Source organism: Mus musculus, chromosome X (assembly GCF_000001635.26).
Source record: "Mus musculus strain C57BL/6J chromosome X, GRCm38.p6 C57BL/6J".
Taxonomy (NCBI): domain Eukaryota; kingdom Metazoa; phylum Chordata; class Mammalia; order Rodentia; family Muridae; genus Mus; species Mus musculus.
The window spans coordinates 72,609,480-72,636,461 of NC_000086.7; the positions used below are offsets into that span (position 1 = coordinate 72,609,480).

At 39.1% G+C, this 26,982-nt stretch overlaps 1 protein-coding gene and 1 non-coding gene across 6 annotated transcripts in view; one reads left to right on the top strand and one right to left on the bottom strand.

The window, feature by feature from the left end:
* The window catches only part of Gabra3 (gamma-aminobutyric acid (GABA) A receptor, subunit alpha 3), a 224,244-nt gene that overhangs the window by 176,804 nt on the left and 20,458 nt on the right, over positions 1–26,982 (bottom strand). The window lies entirely within an intron of this gene.
* On the top strand, positions 2,328–2,430 carry Gm23461. Its single transcript, XR_003953127.1, has one exon. It is a non-coding gene; the product is annotated as a U6 spliceosomal RNA (small nuclear RNA).

Genomic DNA, 26,982 nt, shown 5'->3' on the forward strand with positions numbered 1-26,982 from the left:
CTCAGCACTGGGAAGTTAGAGATAGGCAAATTTCTGAGGTTCACTACCTAGACAGCCTATCCAAATTTAAGTTCCAGGTTCAGTGAGAAGACCTGTCTCAAAATTAATTAATTGATTGATTGATTGATTGATTGATTGATTATAAAACAATTAAGAAACTGTTGACATCAATCTTTGATCATTTCATGCACACTAATACCTGTACACACATGACCAATATATATTTTATGTACACATGAACAAAACTGAACAGTCATATGAAAAATTCAATTAATGCATAAAAATCTGAAAAGAGTCTATAGCCATCCAAGAGCTTAAAATGTATATAGTTATCTCTTGTAAAGCTATGCCAGGACCTAGCAAACACAGAAGTGGATGCTCACGGTCAGCTATTGGATGGATCACAGGGCCCCCAATGGAGGAGCTAGAGAAAGTAACCAAGGAGCTAAAGAGATCTGCAACCCTGTAGGTGCAACAACATTATGAACTAACCAGTACCCCCCAGAGCTCGTGTCTCTAGCTGCATATGTATCAGAAGATGGCCTAGTCAGCCATCACTGTAAAGAGAGGCCCATTGGACGCGCAAACTTTATATGCCCCAGTACAGGGGAACGCCAGGGCCAAAAAATGGGAATGGGTGGGTAGGGAAGTGGGGGGAGGGTATGGGGGACTTTTGGGATAGCATTGGAAATATAAATGAAGAAAATACCTAATTAAAATAAAATATAATTTAAAAAATAAAATAAAACAAAAAGAAACAAAAAAATACATAATCTAACAATAGAAAAAATTGTATTTCCAATGAAAGTAGAACTCCTATAAAGTAATGAAGGGAAAGGAAATAACAAAATTCATATTTAATAATTAAACAATGGAATTTTTACCTGACATAAGAAAGAAATTACAAAATAAAATTATTTCCACTCATCTAACATGGTACTGGAAGCTACAGACAATATACTAAGACAGAGAAACAGAATAATATGAAATATACAAATAATAATTTTAACAATAAATTAATTTATAGATATTACTAATTGGATTAATTGCTACCTTGAACATAAGATCAACTACTCAAAATTTGTTATATTTCTATGCCGCTAAAAATACTCAACTCAATCCATAATGATGCATATATAATACTATCATAGTAAAACTTTTATTTTGTACATTTACAAAATAAACTTATGTCAATAATTACAGTAAAAATAAGGTAAAAAATAAAACTGAATATGACAAAAAATTGAAAATAAGTTTTAAATGTATTTATTTATAACAGTATACATATCATATAAAAGAATATCCAAAATATATAAAGAACTCAAAAACTAGATATTAAGAAAACAAGTGAATTGAAAAATGGAGTACAGATTTAAACAAAAGAGAAAACTCAAATGGCTGAGAAACCAAGAAATGTTCAACATGCTCAGTCACCAGGGAAATGCAAATCAAAACTACTTTGATTGCATCTGACACCCATCTAATGGCTAAGATCATTAAGACAAATAATAGCTCATGCTGGAAAGGATGTGGAACAGAGGAAACAAGCCTTCATTACTGGTGGGAGTGCAAACTTGAACAGTCACTATGGAAATCAATATGGTGCTTCTTCAAGAAGATGGAAATCCATCTACCCCAAAATCCAGCTATACCACTCTTGGGTATATACCCAAAGGATGCTTCATCCTACCACAGAGATACTTGCTCAATTATGTTCAGTGTTACTCTACTCATAATAGCCTAAATCTGGAACAACTTAGATGTCTCTCAACAGAAAAATGGATAAAGATATGAAACTGCCAAAAAATGAGCCACCACTTGTCAACAAATTAACTTACCAGTACAAAGATTGGGTTACATCTCAGTGAGTTATTGGCCAAAGGGATCCCATGGAAATCCCCAAACAATTAAGGCTGTTGCTAAGTCTAAAGTTTGTTCTGCACAAACTGACAAGGCCATCACACTTGATTGGACATACAAAACTTGCATGCCCACATAGAGCCTTCACACCTGCATGCTATTTTCTTTGGTACAGGAAGGTACTCTTCATGTTAACAAAGGAGAAACTTAAACACCAACCCAGCCACAAACTCTTTGATCTACAATGGTGTCCTGCCTGTAAGATATCCTATAACAATGGTGGGACAAATACTGTGGGAGTGAACAACAAATATCAGATTTGAGTTAAGGCCCACTCCACAAGATAGAAACCATGCACAAAACTGCCTGGGTGATCAAAAGCCTGAGAGTAGATAGCCTAGGGACCTAGGGTAAAAACTAAATACTATTGTTGGAAAATTAACAGTAAACATGTAGCAATAGCATGCTTGCTTCAGCAGCACATATACTAAAATTGGAACAATACAGAGAAGATTAGCATGGCCCCTGCACAAGAATAACATGCAAACTCGTGAAGCATTCCATACTTTCTTCACAATAGTCAGCAACAATATAAAATATCTTGGTGTGAATCTAACCAAGCGAGATCTATATGACAAGAACTTCAAGTCTCTGAAGAAAGAAATCAAAGAAGACCTCAGAAGATGTAAAGATCTCCCATGCTCATGGGTTGGCAGGATTAATATAGTAAAAATGGCTATCTTGCCAAAAGCAATCTACAGATTCAATGCAATCCCCACCAAAATTCCAGCTCAATTCTCAATAGACTTAAAAAGAGCAATTCTCAAATTTATTTGGATTAAGAAAAAAAAAATCCAGGATACTGAAAACAATAGAAGAACTTCAGGGGAAATCACCATCTCTGACCTCAAGCTCTACTGCAGAGCAATTGTGATAAAAAAAAAAAAAAAAAAAAAAACCTGCATGGTACTGGTACAGTGACAGGCAGGTAGATCAGTGGAATAGAATTGAAGACCAAGAACTGAACCCACACACCTACGGTCACTTGATCTTTGACAAAGGAGCTAAAACCATCCAGTGGAAAAGAGACAGCATTTTCAACAAATGGTGCTGGTTCAACTGGCAGTCCACATGTAGAAGAATGCATCAATTCATTCTTATCTCCTTGTACAAAGCTCAAATCCAAGTGGATCAAGGACCTCCACATAAAACCAGATATTCTGAAACTAATAGAAAAGAAAGTGGGGAAGAGCCTTGAAAACATAGGCACAGGGGAATTTCTTGAACAGAACACCAATGGCTTATGCTCTAAGATCAACAATATACAAAATGAGACCTCATAAAATTGCAAACCTTCTGTAAGGCAAAGGATACTGTCAAAAAAAAATATATCCAATATATACAAAGAACTAAAGAAGTTACACTCCAGAGAACCAAATAACCCTATTAAAAATGGGGTACAGAGCTAAACAAAGAATTCTGAACTGAGGAATAGCAAATGGGCAAGAAGCACTTAAAAACTGATCAACAGAGACAGCCGGCCACCTTCCTGGTGAGAGCACGGGGGTCTGCCTGGCCTGAGAGGTTTGTGGCACAGGCGCCGGCGGGAGCCTTCTTGGCTCCGGGACTCCGCGGAGGGCAGGCTGCACGGGTGACCGTGTGGAATACAGAGTGCCAGCTGTTTCTGGGACGGGCGAGAGAGTCGCAGAGCTTCTGGGCGGCGCCATCTTTAGCTCCAGACAGCCGGCCACCTTCCTGGTGAGAGCACGGGGTCTGCCTGGCCTGAGAGGTTTGTGGCACAGGCGCCGGCGGGAGCCTTCTTGGCTCCGGGACTCCGCGGAGGGCAGGCTGCACGGGTGACCGTGTGGAATACAGAGTGCCAGCTGTTTCTGGGACGGGCGAGAGAGTCGCAGAGCTTCTGGGCGGCGCCATCTTCAGCTCCAGACAGCCGGCCACCTTCCTGGTGAGAGCACGGGGGTCTGCCTGGCCTGAGAGGTTTGTGGCACAGGCGCCGGCGGGAGCCTTCTTGGCTCCGGGACTCCGCGGAGGGCAGGCTGCACGGGTGACCGTGTGGAATACAGAGTGCCAGCTGTTTCTGGGACGGGCGAGAGAGTCGCAGAGCTTCTGGGCGGCGCCATCTTTAGCTCCAGACAGCCGGCCACCTTCCTGGTGAGAGCACGGGGTCTGCCTGGCCTGAGAGGTTTGTGGCACAGGCGCCGGCGGGAGCCTTCTTGGCTCCGGGACTCCGCGGAGGGCAGGCTGCACGGGTGACCGTGTGGAATACAGAGTGCCAGCCGTTTCTGGGACGGGCGAGAGAGTCGCAGAGATTCTGGGGCGGCACCATCCTCAGCTCCAGACAACCAGCCACCTTCCCGGCAAGAGCCACAGAGCTTCTGAGGCTGCGACATCTTCGACTCCAGACAACTGGCCACCTTCCTGGCCAAAGCAACACAGCTTCTGGGAAAGATCCTGTTTTGGGCCTTCACCTTCAGCCAGGAGGAGGTCCAAACACCAGATAACTGTACACCTTCCCTGAGAGAGGAGAGCTTGCCTACAGAGACTGCTCTGACCACTGAAACTCAGAGAAGAGAGCTTGTCTCCCACGCCTGCTGATAGAGGGTAACAAAATCAACAGAGGAACAATCTTTTAACAAAGACAACTATAACAACTAACTCCAGAGATTGCCAGATGGCGAAAGGTAAACGTAAGAATCCTACTAACAGAAGCCAGGACCACTCACCATCATCAGAACCCAGAACGCCCACTTCGCCCAATCCAGGACACCCTAACACACCTGAAAAGGTAGACCTGGATTTAAAAGCATATCTCATGATGATGGTAGAGGACATAAAGAAGGAATTCAACAACTCACTTAAAGAAATACAGGAGAACACTGCTAAAGAGTTACAAGTCCTTAAAGAAAAACAGGAAAACACTGCTAAAGAGTTACAAGTCCTTAAAGAAAAACAGGAAAACACAACCAAACAGGTAGAAGTCCTTATAGAAAAACAGGAAAACACATCCAAACAGGTGATGGAAATGAACAAAACCATACTAGACCTAAAAAGGGAAGTAGACACAATAAAGAAAACCCAAAGTGAGGCGACGCTGGAGATAGAAACCCTAGGAAAGAAATCTGGAACCATAGATGCCAGCATCAGCAACAGAATACAAGAGATGGAAGAGAGAATCTCAGGTGCAGAAGACTCCATAGAGAACATCGGCACAACAATCAAAGAAAATGGAAAATGCAAAAAGATCCTAACTCAAAACATCCAGGAAATCCAGGACACAATGAGAAGACCAAACCTACGGATAATAGGAGTGGATGAGAATGAAGATTTTCAACTCAAAGGACCAGCAAACATCTTCAACAAAATTATTGAAGAAAACTTCCCAAATCTAAAGAAAGAGATGCCCATGAACATACAAGAAGCCTACAGAACTCCAAATAGACTGGACCAGAAAAGAAATTCCTCCCGACACATAATAATCAGAACACCAAATGCACTAAATAAAGATAGAATACTAAAAGCAGTAAGGGAAAAAGGTCAAGTAACATATAAAGGCAAGCCTATCAGAATTACACCAGATTTTTCACCAGAGACTATGAAAGCCAGAAGAGCCTGGTCAGATGTTATACAGACACTAAGAGAACATAAATGCCAGCCCAGGCTACTATACCCAGCCAAACTCTCAATTACCATAGATGGAGAAACCAAAGTATTCCACGACAAAACTAAATTCACCCATTATCTCTCCACGAATCCAGCCCTTCAAAGGATAATAACAGAAAAAAAACAATACAAGGACGGGAACCACGCCCTAGAAAAAACAAGAAGATAATCCATCAACAAACCTAAAAGAAGACAACCACAAGAACAGAATGCCAACTTTAACAACAAAAATAACAGGAAGCAACAATTACCTTTCCTTAATATCTCTTAATATCAATGGACTCAATTCCCCAATAAAAAGACATAGACTAACAGACTGGCTACACAAACAGGACCCAACATTCTGCTGCTTACAGGAAACCCATCTCAGGGAAAAAGACAGACACTACCTCAGAGTGAAAGGCTGGAAAACAATTTTCCAAGCAAATGGTCTGAAGAAACAGGCTGGAGTAGCCATTCTAATATCGGATAAAATCGACTTCCAACCCAAAGTTATCAAAAAAGACAAGGAGGGACACTTCATACTCATCAAAGGTAAAATCCTCCAAGAGGAACTCTCAATTCTGAATATCTACGCTCCAAATGCAAGGGCAGCCACATTCATTAAAGACACTTTAGTAAAGCTCAAAGCACACATTGCACCTCACACAATAATAGTGGGAGACCTCAACACACCACTTTCATCAATGGACAGATCGTGGAAACAGAAACTAAACAGGGACACAGTGAAACTAACAGAAGTTATGAAACAAATGGACCTGACAGATATCTACAGAATATTTAATCCTAAAACAAAAGGATATACCTTCTTCTCAGCACCTCACGGGACCTGCTCCAAAATTGACCATATAATCGGTCACAAAATAAGCCTCAACAGATACAAAAATATTGAAATTGTCCCATGTATCCAATCAGACCACCATGGCCTAAGACTGATCTTCAATAACAACATTAAGAATGGAAAGCCAACATTCACGTGGAAACTGAACAACACTCTTCTCAATGATACCTTGGTCAAGGAAGGAATAAAGAAAGAAATTAAAGACTTTTTAGAGTTTAATGAAAATGAAGCCACAACGTACCCAAACCTTTGGGACACAATGAAAGCATTTCTAAGAGGGAAACTCATAGCTCTGAGTACCTCCAAGAAGAAACGGGAGAGAGCACATACTAGCAGCTTGACAACACATCTAAAAGCTCTAGAAAAAAAGGAAGCAAATTCACCCAAGAGGAGTAGACGGCAGGAAATAATCAAACTCAGGGGTGAAATTAACCAAGTGGAAACAAGAAGAACTATTCAAAGAATTAACCAAACGAGGAGTTGGTTCTTTGAGAAAATCAACAAGATAGATAAACCCTTAGCTAGACTCACTAGAGGGCAAAGGGACAAAATCCTAATCAACAAAATCAGAAATGAAAAGGGAGACATAACAACAGATCCTGAAGAAATCCAAAACACCATCAGATCCTTCTACAAAAGCTTATACTCAACAAAACTGGAAAACCTGGACGAAATGGACAAATTTCTGGACAGATACCAGGTACCAAAGTTGAATCAGGATCAAGTTGACCTTCTAAACAGTCCCATATCCCCTAAAGAAATAGAAGCAGTTATTAATAGTCTCCCAACCAAAAAAAGCCCAGGACCAGATGGGTTTAGTGCAGAGTTCTATCAGACCTTCAAAGAAGATCTAATTCCAGTTCTGCACAAACTATTTCACAAGATAGAAGTAGAAGGTACTCTACCCAACTCATTTTATGAAGCCACTATTACTCTGATACCTAAACCACAGAAAGATCCAACAAAGATAGAGAACTTCAGACCAATTTCTCTTATGAATATCGATGCAAAAATCCTTAATAAAATTCTCGCTAACCGAATCCAAGAACACATTAAAGAAATCATCCATCCTGACCAAGTAGGTTTTATTCCAGGGATGCAGGGATGGTTTAATATACGAAAATCCATCAATGTAATCCATTATATAAACAAACTCAAAGACAAAAACCACATGATCATCTCGTTAGATGCAGAAAAAGCATTTGACAAGATCCAACACCCATTCATGATAAAAGTTTTGGAAAGATCAGGAATTCAAGGCCCATACCTAAACATAATAAAAGCAATCTACAGCAAACCAGTAGCCAACATCAAAGTAAATGGAGAGAAGCTGGAAGCAATCCCACTAAAATCAGGGACTAGACAAGGCTGCCCACTTTCTCCCTACCTTTTCAACATAGTACTTGAAGTATTAGCCAGAGCAATTCGACAACAAAAGGAGATCAAGGGGATACAAATTGGAAAAGAGGAAGTCAAAATATCACTTTTTGCAGATGATATGATAGTATATATAAGTGACCCTAAAAATTCCACCAGAGAACTCCTAAACCTGATAAACAGCTTTGGTGAAGTAGCTGGATATAAAATTAACTCAAACAAGTCAATGGCCTTTCTCTACACAAAGAATAAACAGGCTGAGAAAGAAATTAGGGAAACAACACCGTTCTCAATAGTCACAAATAATATAAAATATCTCGGCGTGACTCTAACTAAGGAAGTAAAAGATCTGTATGATAAAAACTTCAAGTCTCTGAAGAAAGAAATTAAAGAAGATCTCAGAAGATGGAAAGATCTCCCATGCTCATGGATTGGCAGGATTAACATTGTAAAAATGGCTATCTTGCCAAAAGCAATTTACAGATTCAATGCAATCCCCATCAAAATTCCAACTCAATTCTTCAACGAATTAGAAGGAGCAATTTGCAAATTCATCTGGAATAACAAAAAACCTAGGATAGCAAAAACTCTTCTCAAGGATAAAAGAACCTCTGGTGGAATCACCATGCCTGACCTAAAGCTTTACTACAGGGCAATTGTGATAAAAACTGCATGGTACTGGTATAGAGACAGACAAGTAGACCAATGGAATAGAATTGAAGACCCAGAAATGAACCCACACACCTATGGTCACTTGATCTTCGACAAGGGAGCTAAAACCATCCAGTGGAAGAAAGACAGCATTTTCAACAATTGGTGCTGGCACAACTGGTTGTTATCATGTAGAAGAATGCGAATCGATCCATACTTATCTCCTTGCACTAAGGTCAAATCTAAGTGGATCAAGGAACTTCACATAAAACCAGAGACACTGAAACTTATAGAGGAGAAAGTGGGGAAAAGCCTTGAAGATATGGGTACAGGGGAAAGATTCCTGAACAGAACAGCAATGGCTTGCTCTGTAAGATCGAGAATTGACAAATGGGACCTAATGAAACTCCAAAGTTTCTGCAAGGCAAAAGACACCGTCAATAGGACAAAAAGACCACCAACAGATTGGGAAAGGATCTTTACCTATCCTAAATCAGATAGGGGACTAATATCCAACATATATAAAGAACTCAAGAAGGTGGACTTCAGAAAATCAAATAACCCCATTAAAAAATGGGGCTCAGAACTGAACAAAGAATTCTCACCTGAGGAATACCGAATGGCAGAGAAGCACCTGAAAAAATGCTCAACATCCTTAATCATCAGGGAAATGCAAATCAAAACAACCCTGAGATTCCACCTCACACCAGTCAGAATGGCTAAGATCAAAAATTCAGGTGACAGCAGATGCTGGCGTGGATGTGGAGAAAGAGGAACACTCCTCCATTGTTGGTGGGATTGCAGGCTTGTACAACCACTCTGGAGATCAGTCTGGCGGTTCCTCAGAAAACTGGATATAGTACTACCGGAGGATCCAGCAATACCTCTCCTGGGCATATATCCAGAAGATGCCCCAACTGGTAAGAAGGACACATGCTCCACTATGTTCATAGCAGCCTTATTTATAATAGCCAGAAGCTGGAAGGAACCCAGATGCCCCTCAACAGAGGAATGGATACAGAAGATGTGGTACATCTACACAATGGAGTACTACTCAGCTATTAAAAAGAATGAATTTATGAAATTCCTGGCCAAATGGATGGACCTGGAGGGCATCATCCTGAGTGAGGTAACACATTCACAAAGGAACTCACACAATATGTACTCACTGATAAGTGGATATTAGCCCAAAACCTAAGATACCCAAGATATAAGATACAATTTCCTAAACACATGAAACTCAAGAAAAATGAAGACTGAAGTGTGAACACTATGCCCCTCCTTAGAAGTGGGAGCAAAACACCCTTGGAAGGAGTTACAGAGACAAAGTTTGGAGTTGAGATAAAAGGATGGACCATGTAGACACTACCATATCCGGGGATCCATCCCATAATCAGCTTCCAAATGCTGACACCATTGCATACACTAGCAAGATTATGCTGAAAGGACCCTGATATAGCTGTCTCTTGTCAGAGTATGCCTGGGCCTAGCAAACATAGAAGTGGATGCTCACAGTCGGCTATTGGATGGATCACATGGCCCCCAATGAAGGAGCTAGAGAAAGTACCAAAGAAGCTAAAGGGATCTGCAACCCTATAGGTGGAACAACATTATGAACTAACCAGTATCCCGGAGCTCTTGACTCTAGCTGCATATGCATCAAAAGATGGCCTAGTCGGCCATCACTGGAAAGAGAGGCCCATTGGACACGCAAACTTTATATGCCCCAGTACAGGGGAACGCCAGGGCCATAAAAGGGGAGTGGGTGGGTAGGGGAGAGGGGGTGGGTGGCTATGGGGGACTTTTGGTATAGCATTGCAAATGTAAATGAGCAAAATACCTAATAAAAAATGGAAAAAAAAAAAAAAAAAAAAAAAAAAAAAAAAAACTGATCAACATCCTTAGTCATCAGGGAAATGCAAATCAAAACAACCCTGAAACTCTACCTCATACCAGTCAGAATGGCTAAAATAAAAAACTCAGGTGACAACAGATGCTGGGGAGGATGTGGAGAAAGAGGAACACTCCTCCATTGCTGGTAGGATTGCAAACTGGTACAATCACTCTGGAAATCAGTCTGGAAATTCCTCAGAAAACTGGAAATAGTGCTACCTGAGGACCTAGCAATATGACTCCTGGGCATACACCCAAAAGATGCTCCAACATATAACAAGGACACATGCTCCACTCTGTTCATAGTAGCCATATTTATAATAGCCAGAAGTTGTAAAGAACCCAGATGTCCCTCAACAGAGGAATGGACACAGAAAATGCGGTACATTTACACAATGGAGTACTACTCAGCTATTAAAAACAATGACTTCATGAAATTCACAGGCAAGTGGATGGATCATCCTGAGTGAAGTAACTCAGTCACAAAAGACCACACATGGTATGTACTCTATGATAAGTGGATGTTAGGAAAAGAGCATGAAATATACACAATGCAATTCACAGACTGCATGAAGCTCAAGAAGAAGGAAGACCAAAGAGTGAATGTTTCAGTCCTACTTAGAAGAGAGAACAAAATAATCAAGGGAAATAGAAGGTGGGAGGGACTTGGGAGGAAGAGAAGAGAGAGAGAGGGAAAAGATGAGAAGAGTCAGGTATGGGAAGAGATGGAGGAGATTACAGAGGGTCAGAATATTGAACAGAGGTGTGTAGCAATGGGGAATAGGGAACTGAGGATAGCAACCATAAAGTCCCATATGCCAGGAAAGCAAGAACCTCCCAGGACCCCACTGGGATGACATCAGCTGAAATGCTCCACAAAGGGGATGGAGAACATATCCAGATGTTAGGCATGGCTCCCTAGTTGAGGGATGGGGCCACCCACCCATCTCCAAAATTTTAAACCAAAATTGTTCCTGTCTAACGGAAATACAGGGACAAAGTGTGGAGCAGAGACTGAAGGAAAGGCCATCAGAGACTGCCTCACCTGGGGATCCATCCCACATGCAAACAAGAAACCTAGACATTATTATGGATGCCAAGAAGTACTTGCTGACAGGAGCCTGATATAGTTGTCTCCTGAGAAGCTCTGCCAGATTCTGACCAATACAGATGTAGATGCTTGCAGCCAACCATCAGTCTGAGCACAGGGACCCCAATGGAGAAGTCAGGGGAAGGACTGAAGGAGCTGAAGGGGTCTTATCTGGCATCAATGTGAGGGGAAGCCCTTGGGCCTGTGAAGGCTTGATGTTCCAGTGTAGAAAAATGTTAGGGCAGTGAGGTGGGAGTGGGTAGGTGGCCGGGGGAGCACCCTCATCAAAGCAGGGTAAGAGGGGATTGGATGAGGGGGTGCTGCAGAGGGGAAACTGGGAAAGGGGATAACATTTGAAATGTAAATAACTAAAATATCCAATAAACATTCAAACACACAAAAAATGTAGCAATAATATGACTTTAATGACATTCTGTTAGATTCATCTATCAGTTGAATTTTGCTGAGCCATCATCAAATAATCTTTCTCCTGCAGCAGATAGGAACAAATACAGAGAAATACCGCCAGACAATATACAGAAAATAAGACATCTTGGAACACTCAGCCCTCAGCAGGATATCTCCATAAAATCCCTCCCCAGGGCCTTAGGGAACCTTGTGTAAGAAGAGGCAGAAATATTTTAAGAGCCAGAAAGAATGGAGGACAACAAGAAAACAAGAGCCATTAAATAATCTTGGTCTAAACATATTAGTGCAGAGAGTGAGGCAGTATGAACATGGCCTGCACAGGTCTACACCAGATGGGGTCTTAGAGCTAAAAGTGGAGACATATCCCTATTCCTAACCCAGAAGCAATCTCTAATTGATAACCACTTGCAAATGAAAATTTACTTTTCTCTAAGGTTGTCTCACTGGTCAAATAAACTATCTTAAATGTATGCCCAGCAGTAGATAGCCAAAAGGAAATTTTCCCTGTGCCCGCCCATGAGTTCAAGGCTTTTTCCCACTTTCTCTTCTAATAGTTTCAGTGTCTCTAGTTTTTTTTTTAATATTTTTTATTATTATGTATTTTCCTCAATTAAATTTAGAATACTATCCCAAAAGTCCCCCATACCCTCCCCCCCACTTCCCTACCCACCCATTCCCATTTTTTGGCCCTGTCATTCCCCTGTACTGGGGCATATAAAGTTTGCATGTCCAATGGGCCTCTCTTTCCAATGATGGCCGACTAGGCCATCTTTTGATACATATGCAGCTAGATTCAAGAGCTCTGGGGTACTGGTTAGTTCATAATGTTGTTCCCCCTATAGGGTTGCAGATCCCTTTAGCTCCTTGGGTACTTTCTCTAGCTCCTCCATTGAGGGCCCTGTGATCCATCCAATAGCTGACTGTGAGCATCCACTTCTGTGTTTGCCAGGCCCCGGCCTAGTCTCACAAGAGACAGCTATATCAGGGTCCTTTCAGCAAAATCTTGCTAGTGTATGCAATGGTGTCATCGTTTGGAGGCTAATTATGGGATGGATCTCTGGATATAGCAGTCTCTAGATGGTCCATCCTTTTGTCTCAGCTCCAAACTTTGTCTCTGTAACTCCTTCCATGGGTGATTGTTTCCAATTCTAAGAAGGGGCAAAGTGTCCACACTTTGGTCTTCCTTCTTCTTCAGTTTCATGTGTTTTTGCAAATTGTATCTTATATCTTGCGTATACTAAGTTTCTGGGCTAATATCCACTTATCAGTGAGTACATATCATTTGAGTTCTTTTGTGATTGTGTTACCTCACTCAGGATGATGCCCTCCAGGTCCATCCATTTGCCTTGGAATTTCATAAATTCATTCTTTTTAATAGCTGAGTAGTACTCCATTGTGTAAATGTACCACATTTTTTTGTATCCATTCCTCTGTTGAGGGACATCTGGGTTCTTTACAGCTTCTGGCTATTATAAATAAGGCTGCTATGAACATAGTGGAGCATGTGTCCTTCTTACCGGTTGGGACATCTTCTGGATATATGCCCAGGAGAGGTATGGCTGGATCCTCTGGTAGTACTATGTCCAATTTTCTGAGGAACCGCCAGACTGATTTCCAGAGCGGTTGTACAAGCTTGCAATCCCACCAACAATGGAGGAGTGTTCTCTTTCTCCATATCCTCGCCAGCATCTGCTGTCACCTGAATTTTTGATCTTAGCCATTCTGACTAGTGTGAGATGGAATCCATTCCTATCTCCTTGTACTAAGGTCAAATCTAAGTGGATCAAGGAACTTCACATAAAACCAGAGACAGTAAAACTTATAGAGGAGAAAGTGGGGAAAAGCCTCGAAGATATGGGCACAGGGGGAAAATTCCTGAATAGAACAGCAATGGCTTGTGCTGTAAGATCGAGAATTGACAAATGGGACCTCATGAAACTGCAAAGCTTCTGTAAGGCAAAAGACACCGTCAATAAGACAAAAAGGCCACCAACAGATTGGGAAAGGATCTTTACCTATCCTAAATCAGATAGGGGACTAATATCCAATATATATAAAGAACTCAAGAAAGTGGACTCCAGAAAATCAAATAACCCCATTAAAAAATGGGGCTCAGAGCTAAACAAAGAATTCTCACCTGAGGAATACCGAATGGCTGAGAAGCACCTGAAAAAATGCTCAGCATCCTTAATCATCAGAGAAATGCAAATCAAAACAACCCTGAGATTCCATCTCCCACCAGTCAGAATGCCTAAGTGTCTCTAGTTTTATGTGGGGGTCCTTGATCCACTTAGACTTGAGCTTTGTACGTGGAGATAAGAATGGTTCAATGTGCATTCTTCTACATGTTGACAGTTAGTTGAATCAGCACCATTTGTTGAAAATGCTGTCTTTCTATTGGATGATTTTGGCTACTTTGTCAAAGATCAAGTGACCGTAGGTGTGTGGGTTCATTTCTGGGTCTTCAATTCTATTCCATTGACCTACCTGTCTGTCACTGTACCAGTACCATGCAGTTTTTATCACTTTTGCTCTGTAGTACAGCTTATGGTCAGGGATGGTGATTCCACCAGAAGTTCTCTTATTGTTGAGAATAGTTTTTGCTATGGAGGGACCTATGGGTCCAGCTGCAGATGTAGCAGAGGATGGCCTTATAAGGCATCAATGGGAGGAGAGGCTCTTGGTCCTGTGAAGGCTTGATGCCCCAGTATAGGATAATGCTATGGAGTAGGTGGGTGGGTAGGGAAGCACCCTCATAGAAACTGGGGGAAGGGAGTAGGATAGGGGTTCTCAGAGGGGAAACTGGGAAGAGAGATAACATTTGAAATGTAAATAAATAATATAACCAATAAAATGCTAAAAAACAAAAATTTTATATATATATATATATATATATATATATATGTATGTATATATATATATATATATTCAGCCTCAATAACAACCATATATATTTTAACTAGACATTTGAATGCTAAATCTGGGAAATGATTTTATGTTAACTTGGAAGTTAGCTATGTTAGGGCCATTCATGCATACTGTGATGTGGGTAGCATTTCTGTTTGGTATCTTTATATTTTGAGGCATCTAGCCTGGAACTTGTGATCTTCTAGCTTTAGCTTCCAGACTGTGAAATTACAGAAATGTGCCATGTCTACCTTATCTTATTTTTGCACTTTGCAAATGAATTTGCAAATTCAGTTGCAAATTTTTTCTAGGTTCTTAGTTTCTTCTGAAATCAGATAAAAATTTTCCAGCATTCCATACATCATTTTTCATTTCCTACCCTACATGTCATAGCCAAGGTCATGTTTAAAAATCTGATTTGTCAATAGATTCCCCATTTAGCCTCTCATGCCACATGGCCTTCCTTCCAGATTCTACAATATACCACGTCTTGCATCCAACACAGACATTGAACAACAATGATCACAGTAGTTGTTTGTCCATGAAACTCATACATATGTGTTCAGAAAAGTAGAAAATATTGTGTAAAAATTAATTACAATTAAATATAGCAATAATTATAATAGATGCCAATTAAGTGTTCTGATTAAAGATAATTGGCTTAAGGAAGACTATATGTAGCATACAAGAAATATACTTATATGAAGAAAAGTTTAAATAAACACTATAGGAAAAGTTATAACAATCCAAAATTAATCCAAAGAAAGTTTACGGGGCTAAATCAACATCAGACAGATGACATCAAGTTAAAATAATTACTGGCAATAAAAACACACTCCAGAATGACAAACTGTTATTCATGAAGAAGACAAAAACAATTCTAAATTTCTATATGTACCTCACAAGATATGAAGTAAGATGAAATCAAGAAAACCTAAGCAAGCCACAATAGGAAATAGATAATACAAAGTCATACTAGAAAACTTTAATATCTATCTCTCAACTGACAGTATAAAGTCAGTAAAGGCATACATAGCTGCTCCATGTGTTTATCATGTTTGATCCAACTGAAAAGCTATGCTCTTTAGAAACATGGAACGGTTACATACATTGACCATATATTAAGCTACAGTTCCTTTTTTTTTTTTTTTGAAAGTCATGTAGTCATTTATTTGTTAATGTTCTGGCACACTGTAGAGACTAGAATCTGGAGTTTCCAAATTTCAGTCATTGTTTATCCATCTCTTCATTTGCTTTCTATGAGAGAACTGAGAAAGTAAACCCAGATAGAAATGGAGATTTGGGAAGCCCGTGGGGCTAGAAGCTGAACCCAGATTTGGGTTAAATAGGTGTACGTACTTGTGGGTTTTTTTTTTTTACTCTTTTTTTTATTACGTATTTTCCTCAATGACATTTCCAATGCTATCCCAAAAGTCCCCCATACCCTCCCCCCCACTTCCCTACCCACCCATTCTCATTTTTTTTGGCCCTGGCGTTCCCCTGTACTGGGGCATATAAAGTTTGTGTGTCCGATGGGTCTCTCTTTCCAGTGATGGCCGACTAGGCCATCTTTTGATACATATGTAGCTAGAGTCAAGAGCTCCGGGGCAATGGAGGAGCTAGAGAAAGTATCCAAGGAGCTAAAGAGATCTGCAACCCTGTAGGTGCAACAACATTATGAACTAACCAGTACCCCGGAGCTCTTGACTCTAGCTACAGTTCCTTTTAACTTTTCTGTGTATCTTTGATGCATATGTCTGTGTTTATCTGTATGTGGTATGTATATATGCACGTGTGCAGAGGTGTATTCACATGTGTGCACATATACAGAAGACAGATGAGAACATTTAGATGTCCTGTTTTATCACTTTTTGCCTTACTCTTAGCAAGAGTCTCCTACTGAACTTTTCCTCACCCACCAGTGTTGGGATTACAGGTATAGTTATAATCATGTGTGAATTTTTTACATAGGCACTAGTATCTGAACATGCTTACATGGTAAACACTCTTACTCACTGAGGTATCTCCCCATAATCATAGCATCTTAAACTGCATTCCATGATTCCTTGTACCAGTCACACAACTGAATGGGGTGATAGTGAAAAAAATCAAGCAACAGTAAGCTTTCTGAATGCAGAAAACAAATGCATTTTCTGAGCCAAGGCTGCAGAGAAGTTGTAGCACATGTAGGTATTGCCAGAAACAACTTAGATAGATTAAACATTGGATTTTGAATTTGTTTTCACTGAAAGTCAGTGTTTTATTATACATACAAGAATTTCTGTTTTTATATACACATAAAGGTTTAATTATAGAAAACAAATATAATATTTCCTACCATCATTCCTCAGCTTGTATGAAAGTGGTATACCTTTGAATTTAATGTCAGAATATTTTTGAAATTGCCTTATCCCAGATTGTCAGAAAACCACCTTCTGTGGCCTCTCCTTTCTCTCTGCCCCAATTCCCATGAAAGTAAGCAGATGTCTCCTACAGCCTTTTTTACCCCATCCCTTTGAATCATGGACCAACACCTTAGCCACTCTCTCCCTGGAATCACTCACCTGCCCTTCCCATCTGCTGGGGCCTCTCTTTCCTCTCTTCTGCCACTCACTGTGGACTCCACAGAACCTTATGATAGACCCAACTTTCCACCCTCCTGTGTACACTCTCAGCCACTCTGCTACACCCATGCCCTTCTTGCCCACCTCCATTCCTGTGTGTCAGTTCTCAATACCTACTGCCATACCTGGCAGAGATTCAGAAGCATTTCCTACTAAGCAACTCACAGCCAACACTTGCTCATAGACATTAAGAATTGGAAAACCCACCCAACAAAAACAAGACCAGATTACAATAATCTCAATCTCAGATGCCAACAACAGGAGCAACAAAAATCAGTTGATAGCAAAGGCAATATGTTTCCAGTGGAGTCCAGCAATCTTACTACAGTAGGCCTTGAGAAATGCAGTATAGCTGAAGCATAAGACTTCAAAATAGTCTTTATGAATATGCTCAAGGACATTAAAGAGGAAATGAGCAAATCTATTAAAGATGCCTACAAAAACACAAACAATAAAAAGAAATTAATAAAGTGGTTCAAGAACTGAAAGTAGAAATAGAGTCAATTACAAAAACCCAAACTGAGGGAAATCTGGAATTGACAAGTTTAGGTATTTGAGCAACGTCAGAGGCAAGCCTCATGAACAGAACACAAGGGATGAAAGAGAGAATCTAGGTGTTGAAGACCAGATAGAAGAAATGGATACCTCAGCTCTGAAAAAGAAAATCCTGGCACAAAACATGCAGAAAATTTGGGACAATATGAAAAGACCAAACATAATTATAATACAGATAGAGGAAGGAGAAGAAACCCAGGTCAAAGGCCCAGAAAATATTTTCAACAAAATTATAGGAAAAAAATCCCTAACCTAAAGAAAAGTGATGAAGCATATAGAACATCACATAGACCGGACTAGAAAAGAAATTTCCCACAAAGCATAAAAATCTGAAACACCGAATGAACAAAACAAAGAACAGTAAAAAGCTACAAGGCAAAAACAAAAAACAAGCAAACAAACAAAATACAAGTTATATATAAGGCAGACCTATTACAATTACATTCGACTTATCAGTGGATATCTCAAAGCCAGAAGGGCCTGGACAGAAGGTCAGCAGACTCTAAGAAACCACAGATGCCAGCCCAGACTACTGAATCCAGCAGAACTTTCAATCACCATAGGTGGAACAAATACATTCCACAATAAAACCAAAGTTAATCAGTATTTACTATTCCAGCTCTACAGAGGCACTAAAAGGAAAATTCTAACCTAAAAAGGTTAACCATGCTCAAGAAAACACAAGGAATAAATAATCCTAGACCAGCAAATCAAAGGAAGGAAAAACAAGCCCTCATCACAACAGAATAATGGGAATCAACAAACACTGTTCATTGATATATCTCAACATCAGTGGTCTAATTTCCCATCAAAAGACATAAACTAACATATTGGATGTTAAAACAGGATTCTTTCTAGTGGTATATACAATAAACACATCTCAGCATCAAGATGGACAAAAAGAGAGCATCAGATGTCCAGCCCCTTCTTATTGTATTTATCTATATAGGTAGGGTCATGTAAAATTTTCTCAAGTCAAGAGAGATCATGAGTGGAAAAACTCTAAAAATCCCAGCTGTGGATATATATATATATATATTGGAGGGAGAGAAAGAGAGAGAGAGAGAGGGAGGGAGAAAGAGAGAGAGAGAATAAAATATCACCTTTTCTCACATAATATATCGTGAGTACAGCTTCTCCTCCCGCTACTCCTCCCAATCTCTCCCCTCCCACTCTGTATACATGTTCTTTCTGCCTCTTAGGAGAAAAGGACAGGTTTCTAAGAAATAATAAAGGTATAACAAAATAAAATATAATAAAATAAACATAACATTTAAATTGGATAAGACAAAACAACTGAAGAAAAAGAGCCCAGGCCAAGGCACAAAAATTAAAAAGTGACTCATTCACACATTCAGGAGTCACATAAACACACTAGACTGAAAGGCATAATATATATACAGAAGACCTGGTGCAGACCTGTGCAGCCCCATGTGGATGCTGCCTTAGTCTCTGTGAGTTCATTTGAGCTTTGAGCATGTTGATTTAGAGGGCCTTCCTTTCTTGCTGTTCTTCAGCCCCTCTGGCTCTAACTCTCTTCGGTCTCCTCATTCTCAGGATTCCCTGAGCTCTAAAACAGAGGGTTTGATGGAGATACCCCATTTAGGGCAGAGACATGCACATCATGAATTTAAAATAGACCAAGAGAGTTTCATGTAAGGAGTTAGGGGGAGGAACAGGAAGGAAGAAATGAGGGAATTATATTATGATCTTTTTAAAAATTTAAGTGTTTTTAAGCCCTGCTTTAGAATGTGTGCTAGCAAAATTCTGTAAAGATCCAAAGAGCCAATTTAGAAAAAAGAAAATGAGGCACGGTTTCATGTATTCCAGGCTGACCTGACTTCTGATCTTCTTGCTTCCATCTTCCGAGTGCTGGAATTGCAGCTATGTGTCACAATGCCACTTTTATTTAGTACTAGGAAGTGAACCAGGTTTTCTGCATGTAAGGAAACAGCAACTAGGCCACACCTCTTTCCCCTAGCAATTTACTTTTCTGAAACAAGATTTCAAACTATAGGCTAATCTGGCCTGGAACTCATGACAATCCCTGTGTCACCCTCTGAAGATCTCAGATTACAAGTGTGAGCCACCTTGCCTGGCCAAATTTAGCATTACTTTTCTCAGAGAGCATCACAAACAATTCCTCATATAACCTCTGTCACATGGTTTTTTGTTTGTTTGTTTGGTTGGTTGGTTTTTTTTAGCCACCTTTCAAACATCCAGGAGCATTTACATCGTTATGGACTATATAAAAGTACTTCATGACCCAGACTCGACCTATGGGGAATGATTTCCTGTTTTCTGTTCCAGATAATCAAACAATTCTCAATAAATTTCACAGGTTTTATTAGTATACTATCTGGTTATAAAGCAATTAAGCAAGAAATAAATAACTAAATGATAATTTGATTATAAAATCCCCATCTTGTGGAAATTAAGTAATATACTTCTAAATAACACTGGGCAAAAAAGAAAATTACTCTGGGATTTAGGCAATATTTTAAGCTGTATAATATTGAAAATAATTACTATCAATACCTGTGAGGTATAGCTCAAGCCATGCTTAGAGAGACATATCTGGCTTTAAAATGTTTGCATTAGCAAAGAATAAAGCTTAAAAGAACCCTATACTTCATCAAATGACTTAAGAAAGAGCAAATTACACCAAACAAAAGCAGAATTTTAAAAGATAAGAGCAAAACCTTATTAGAAAACAAATGTACATTAAAAATAATCAATAAAAACACTTTTGTTTCTTAGAAAATGTCAATGATATTGATAAACTATAAGGTTGATAAATGAAAAATAACATATTAAGCATTAATAAAATATGAAATAATAAAACAGGAGATATATGTATATAGAGATAGATAGATAGATAGATAGATAGATAGATAGATAGATAGATAGATAGATATCAGAGATCTTGGGATAGTATGAAAACATTAATGTTGTTAACTGTAAAATATTGAAATGATAAAAATCACTGAAAAATTCAACTTAGTGCGTCTAAGTCAACAGTACAGATTCATGTGCTGCAATGCTTCATGTGAGCAAGTCACTGCAGTGACTGCCACATTTTTAAGAGTGCTGTATAATACTCTTAAATGAGTCTTTAGCTTTTGGTTTTGATTCCCAACTGGAGGAATTCTGGCGTACCTCTATTTCCCCAATCTTACTCTGTCCTCTGCCTTCATGTTCTTGAACAAAATATTCTTTTTCCTGTCTCAGAGCACATACCCAAGACCAAAATGGTATTCATCACCTTACTTTTCTTTTTATTTTATTGTTTTCTTTTCTCTCTTTTTTATTGTTTATTTTATTTATTTACATTTCAAATCTTATCCCTCTTCCCAGTTTCCCTTCCACAACCCTCCTATCCCCTCTCCCACCTGTCCACCCACTCCCTCCTCAGTGTCCAATCATTTCCCTATCCTAGGTCATCAAACATCCACAAGATCAAGGTATTTCCCTCCCAATGATGCCAGATAAGGCAATCCTCTCTCTACTTCATATCCAGCTGGAACCATGGGTCCCTCCCTCCATGTGTGCTCTTTGGTTGGTGGTTTAGTCCCAGGGAGCTCTGGAGATACTGATTAGTTCATACTGTTGTTCCTTCTATGGCACTGCAAACCCCTTCAGCTCCTTGGGTACTTTCCTTAACTCCTTCATTGGGGACCCTGTGCTCAGTCCAATGGATGGCTGCTAGCATCCACCTCTGTATTTTTCAAGCTCTGGCAGAACCTCTCAGGAGACAGCTATATCAGGTTTCTGTCAGCAAGCTCTTGTTGGCATCCACAATAGTGTCAGGGTTTGGTGTCTGCAGATGGGATGGATCCCTAGGTGGATCCATCATCATCTTACTTTTCATGGCAGGTTCCTTTTCATGCTTTAGAGTCAGCTTTAAAAGGGACTTGGTAGAAGGGCTATATTTGGTTGCCCTTTCTAAATAAGGTTTTCCAAGTGTTCTCTAACCTCAGAAGTTCACTGTTCTTTCTTTCCTATCACTTTTTATACTTGGAAAATATTTATTTATCTAATTGGGAAAAAGTATCATTCTGTCTTCTCCAACTTGACTTCTTTACTTGACTATAAATTCCACAAGAGTAATAACCTTTCTGCCTAATTTACTTATGTCCCTAAAGCTTCCTACACAGGACCTGGCAACACATAAGCCTCATTGCATATATAAGTAACTACCCAGATTCCCCCTCTTACTGTAAAAACTGGCATTTAAGACACCACTTAGCATGGGGGAGTGGTTGTGCAATCACACAGATTCAAGTTCACAAATTCAAATCACTTTGAACTATCAAGAGGTTGAATTTCCTTATATGAGAATAAGAGACACCGTCCATCACGTATCTTACTGGGTTACTAGGATTAAATTCTTTTTTTTTGTCTTTCTTTTTAATTGTATTTTTAATTCATTTTTACACTACATATTCCATTCCCTGCCCCCCATCCACCCTCTGACTGCTCCATGTTAGGATTAAATTCTTATAAAACAAACTAGCATAATGCTTCACATAAAAAGAGAAGTTGCATCAATGATAGACAAGGTTAATCTTCTTTCTGGATTAAAAGATATTCAGTCTTTATAAGAATCATTCTTACAAATCATACTGCTTAGCTCGTTAGTCATTCACAAGTACAGGTAAATTAACTCCCAGGAGAACTCATGTCCCTGGAGTCAACTCTTCATACTCAAGTCTTTTATGAACTCAGCACTGTGGTAGTAATGACAAATCCTATCTTGCTCCTAAAAGCTTCTTTAAATGAAGAACAGTGTCTCTAAATCAGTGGGTAGACATCCCCATTTTCTGTCACTCCTTTCCCCTGTACTTTCTTGTCATTCCTGTATTTTTTTCTGTCACCACATTTTGACACGATAATAAGAATAAAATAATGACAGCAGCAACATGTCTATACCATTTACTATCGTATTTCATTTATTCTGAGTTTCTACCAACTTAATATACACCAATATTTTGTATAGCACCTAAAAAAGCAAATGTGCTCTCTAATGAATAATTGATGTCATTGGTACTTGAGATTTGTTCCAATGTTAGAAATGTTAAAATGTAAGAGAAAATAGTGCTTCTTAAAATTGATGGAACCTGATCTGCATTTGACACCGTTCTAAGTCCTTTGCTGAACCCTCACAACAACTCTGTTAGGTAGGTAGGCTAAACTATTCAATACAAGTGGCTTCTAATTACCTCTCTCTTTTCTAGCTACCCAAGCACCACCAAACACAGAAGTATCATTGTGGCTCTCTCATCAGCTAATTTTTCCCCATTTCTACTTTTGACTTCCTTAACAACCAATTCGTTCCCTGCTGACATAATTAGCTCTGAAAGTTGCAAATTGAACCATGCCATTCCATATGTTCTCATTCTCTTCCCTCCTAGGATATAACCTGTGTTTCCCACAACTAGGGCCTCTACATAATCTGGGTTTTCTCCCTGAAATACCTTTTAATCCGCTTCGTTTTCCACCACGTCTGGAATTGCTAGAAACTACAGATCTTTACATTCTATGATTGAGTATTACTCCAATAAGAAAATAGTGCTGTCCCTTGTGTCCCAGCTAGACTAGGTCTGAATTTGTATTGCTTTAGAGCACCCTTAGTTACATTTCCAAAGCACTAATATTACTAGAAAACTCATTGTTCAAATGTGCCATTTTAGATGATAAGATCCAGGAACAGAAAGAAGGCAGGTCTATCTGATTTACCATTAATTCCTCAAATGTTAACAGTGGCCTGATATATTTCACATAATGAGGAGATGATGAAAGGAGGGAAATAGTCTGTGTGTCCTGACTAAGAAAAATTTCATGACTGTGGTTAGAACTTGAGTATTCTAAGAAGTTTGGTAGAAACCAATCACACAGGATTTCCAAAACATAAACACTAATTTTGTCAGTTCTGCCCATAATATTCACAACCAAGCTTTGACTGGGGGACAACACATCAAAATATCTTGATAGCTGTAACTCATATACATATGCTACATGGCATATCTTCATATCAGTAGAGCAAGGAAACCATCTATAGATTCATAGGCCCAGGAATTAGAAACAGTAATTCAAGAACTAAATTACTGAAAAAGGAGCCACACCCTGTCTCATTTGCACACTCTCCTTGGGCTGTTAAATGACTCATGGTCCCTTGGGGCTTAGAACTGGGGTTCCAACACATGCATACAGTGATTCAGAGCTGGGGAAGCTATGCCTACACAGTAGGTGGTATTCTGTCTACATTCCAAAGATATACCCTCAATGGTAGTACCTGGAGCTGCAGGGAGATGACAAAGTTGTAGATTAAAGAGCAACTATAGATTTGTAGTTTGTCCCTAAGACTTGGGAACTATAAAAAACAATGTGTAATGCATATATGTATATAGTTGAGGAAACCCACATTTGTCTAAAACTGGGAAATCTGCAGACCTGACAAAAAAGAAAGGAAAGATGCGTGTGTGTGTGTGTGTGTGTGTGTGTGTGTGTGTGTGTGTATAGCATTATATATGAATGAATGAATTTCCAGCCTCTAATGCCATTGAACATATGACCAGGAGCATTTTTGGTAGCTTCTGAAGACTGTGGCAGTTTCAGATTTCTGCACAAGCACTCAGAAAAGAGGAATAAATCATTCCAAATGTAAAGATGAGAGTGGGTTCTAAAACTGAGTATTTAGTTCTTCTTGCCAGTGTGTTAAGGAGCTGGAATGGCACTTATACAATGAGATAGTTCTTGTAAACATTTGGCAAGCATACATCCATTCCCTAAGAGCAAGAGAGTTTGTCTCAAGCTTGTTCCAGCTGGAAACTGAGAAAGATAAATTGAAAACAAACAAAAGTTAGGAACTAAAACCCAAAAAACAAAACAAAAGACCACTAAAACTGAACAGCATTATTAGTGAAGCAATGTAGAAAGCAGCAAACGAAAATAAGTATGTTAATAATTGGATCCTGGCACAAAATTACAGCCCAGTCCTTATGTCAGAAGCAAAAGGATGATATTGAAAGAAAAAAAATCAAATTAAATGGCAGAAAAGAAAAAGAAATCAATTGATATGAGTGCTAAAGGCAGAGCAGGAAAAAGTGGTAGAAAATCAACTTAATTTTTTAAAAAGGCAAGCAAACAGGCAAGTTCAGGTACAGCAGATGTCCTAATGTTTGCTAACTATCCACCCAATATTGCCACCAGCTTTCTAATATACCTTTAAATCACACCTTCTCTCTCCACATGGCACCTTAGCCAAAACAGTCTTACTGGTCTCTTCACATTTATTCTAACTATCCTTTGGCTGCATTCCTCCATCCTTCACAGAACAACCAGAAGGGACCATTAAAATGCAAATCAGATTGCTTTACTCCCTTGCTTAAAACAATTGGAAGGCTCCCTACTGTTCCTGGAGGAAAAACTAAAGTCTTGAATCTAGTCTACAAAGTCCTTAAAGAATTAGCAAAATCTTATGTCTTCAACCTCAATTCCTGTATCAGGGTCTCATGGTAGCTTCTTTTAACTCTCTCTAATGCAACAGCATAGTGTCTGACCAATTTAGAAATCATTTCAAGTCAAGACAAAATTTTTCTATTAGATCCACTCACCCATTCCAAACCAACCAGAACAGCTACCTTCAACCAAAGGATTAGTTGTTTCAGATCTATTTCTGTTTAAAGCTCCAACCATGATTTTCCCCATAACTCTTGTCCTTTCTTCTTCCTTCTACAAAAATGTTTCCTGCTGGGGTGCCTATTGCCACTTATACAGTCTACAAAAATCCCTTGCTATTAATTTGGGCCTCAACTTTCAGACAAGTCCAATAGTCCTTCCATGATAAAAACGATAAATAAAAACACCTGCTTGACATATTCAACTTCAGTGCACTCATGTCTCTGCTGTTTTATACCCTAGAACAATAAATACTCACATATATGAACAGTACAATCTGTGATTACAAGTTCAACACAAAAAAACTAATCAAGAGCAGTTTGCCTTAACTCATGACTCAAGTAATGAATCCTGGTTATTTGGAGAATTTGTTATCCATCTAGAAATCCCAAGATCACATCAAGAAAGCAACATTTCACACAGGAGACATACCCTATCTCAGTTCCAAACACTTGTGATTATTGCTAAATAATAAGGTATACATTAAAAACAAAAGCATAATAACAATTGTAATAGAAAAACGAAATGAAACATATCTATAATGCTAGAAAATATTAACAGCTCACTCCACCCTTGTGGGATACTGCACAGTGGGATACTAAAATCCAGTGCTATAAAAAAAAAGTGGCAGACTGAGAAAACTAAGTCATTGCAAGAAACCAGGAGTCAAGGCAGGGGCTTCCATACAGAATAACTCTAAATATGTTATGAACAGTATAAGAAGCCAAGAAAGCCAACTAAGGTGCAGCCTAGGAGGTCAGACAAATAATTATATAACTATGGCTCACATCACACTACCCACTAGCTCAAAACCTAGAATTGTGCTATCCTGAAGGAACAAAAGCCTCTAGCTGTGAGTATAAGCAATGTTTCTGAACTGGCTGAATAAAACATCATCTAGACAGACCTAGGGAAAGAAAACCATGAAGTTTTCCATTCGGGGTAACTATGCAGTGATCTAAAATTGCAAAGGCTGTCAAAAAATGTCTTGAGAAAATTATAGTCAAAATATGAAATTATAATCCTGGAGAAACAACCAGTTTAAAGGGAATTAACAGTAAATAGATTTTTGCATCATCAAAGAACTAGAAGACTAAGATCTACAAAAAGCAGGAAGGATACATTTTAAGGTAGAAAGCCACAGGAATAAAAAAAATGCTCATTTTCAAATGAAAAATATGAATACTCTAAATCAAGACTGTAGATTCTGACACAAAAGTTCAAATGACAGTTTAAACTACACATTCAATATAGCCAAAGAATTAGCTAATTTTAAGACCTATGTGAGAATAGAATTAAAACATTGCAGAACTGATAAAATTAACAAGAAATTAAGATATCTAGACAGGACTTAGACACTATAACCAAAGCCTAATAGGAGTTCCAGAAACAGAAAA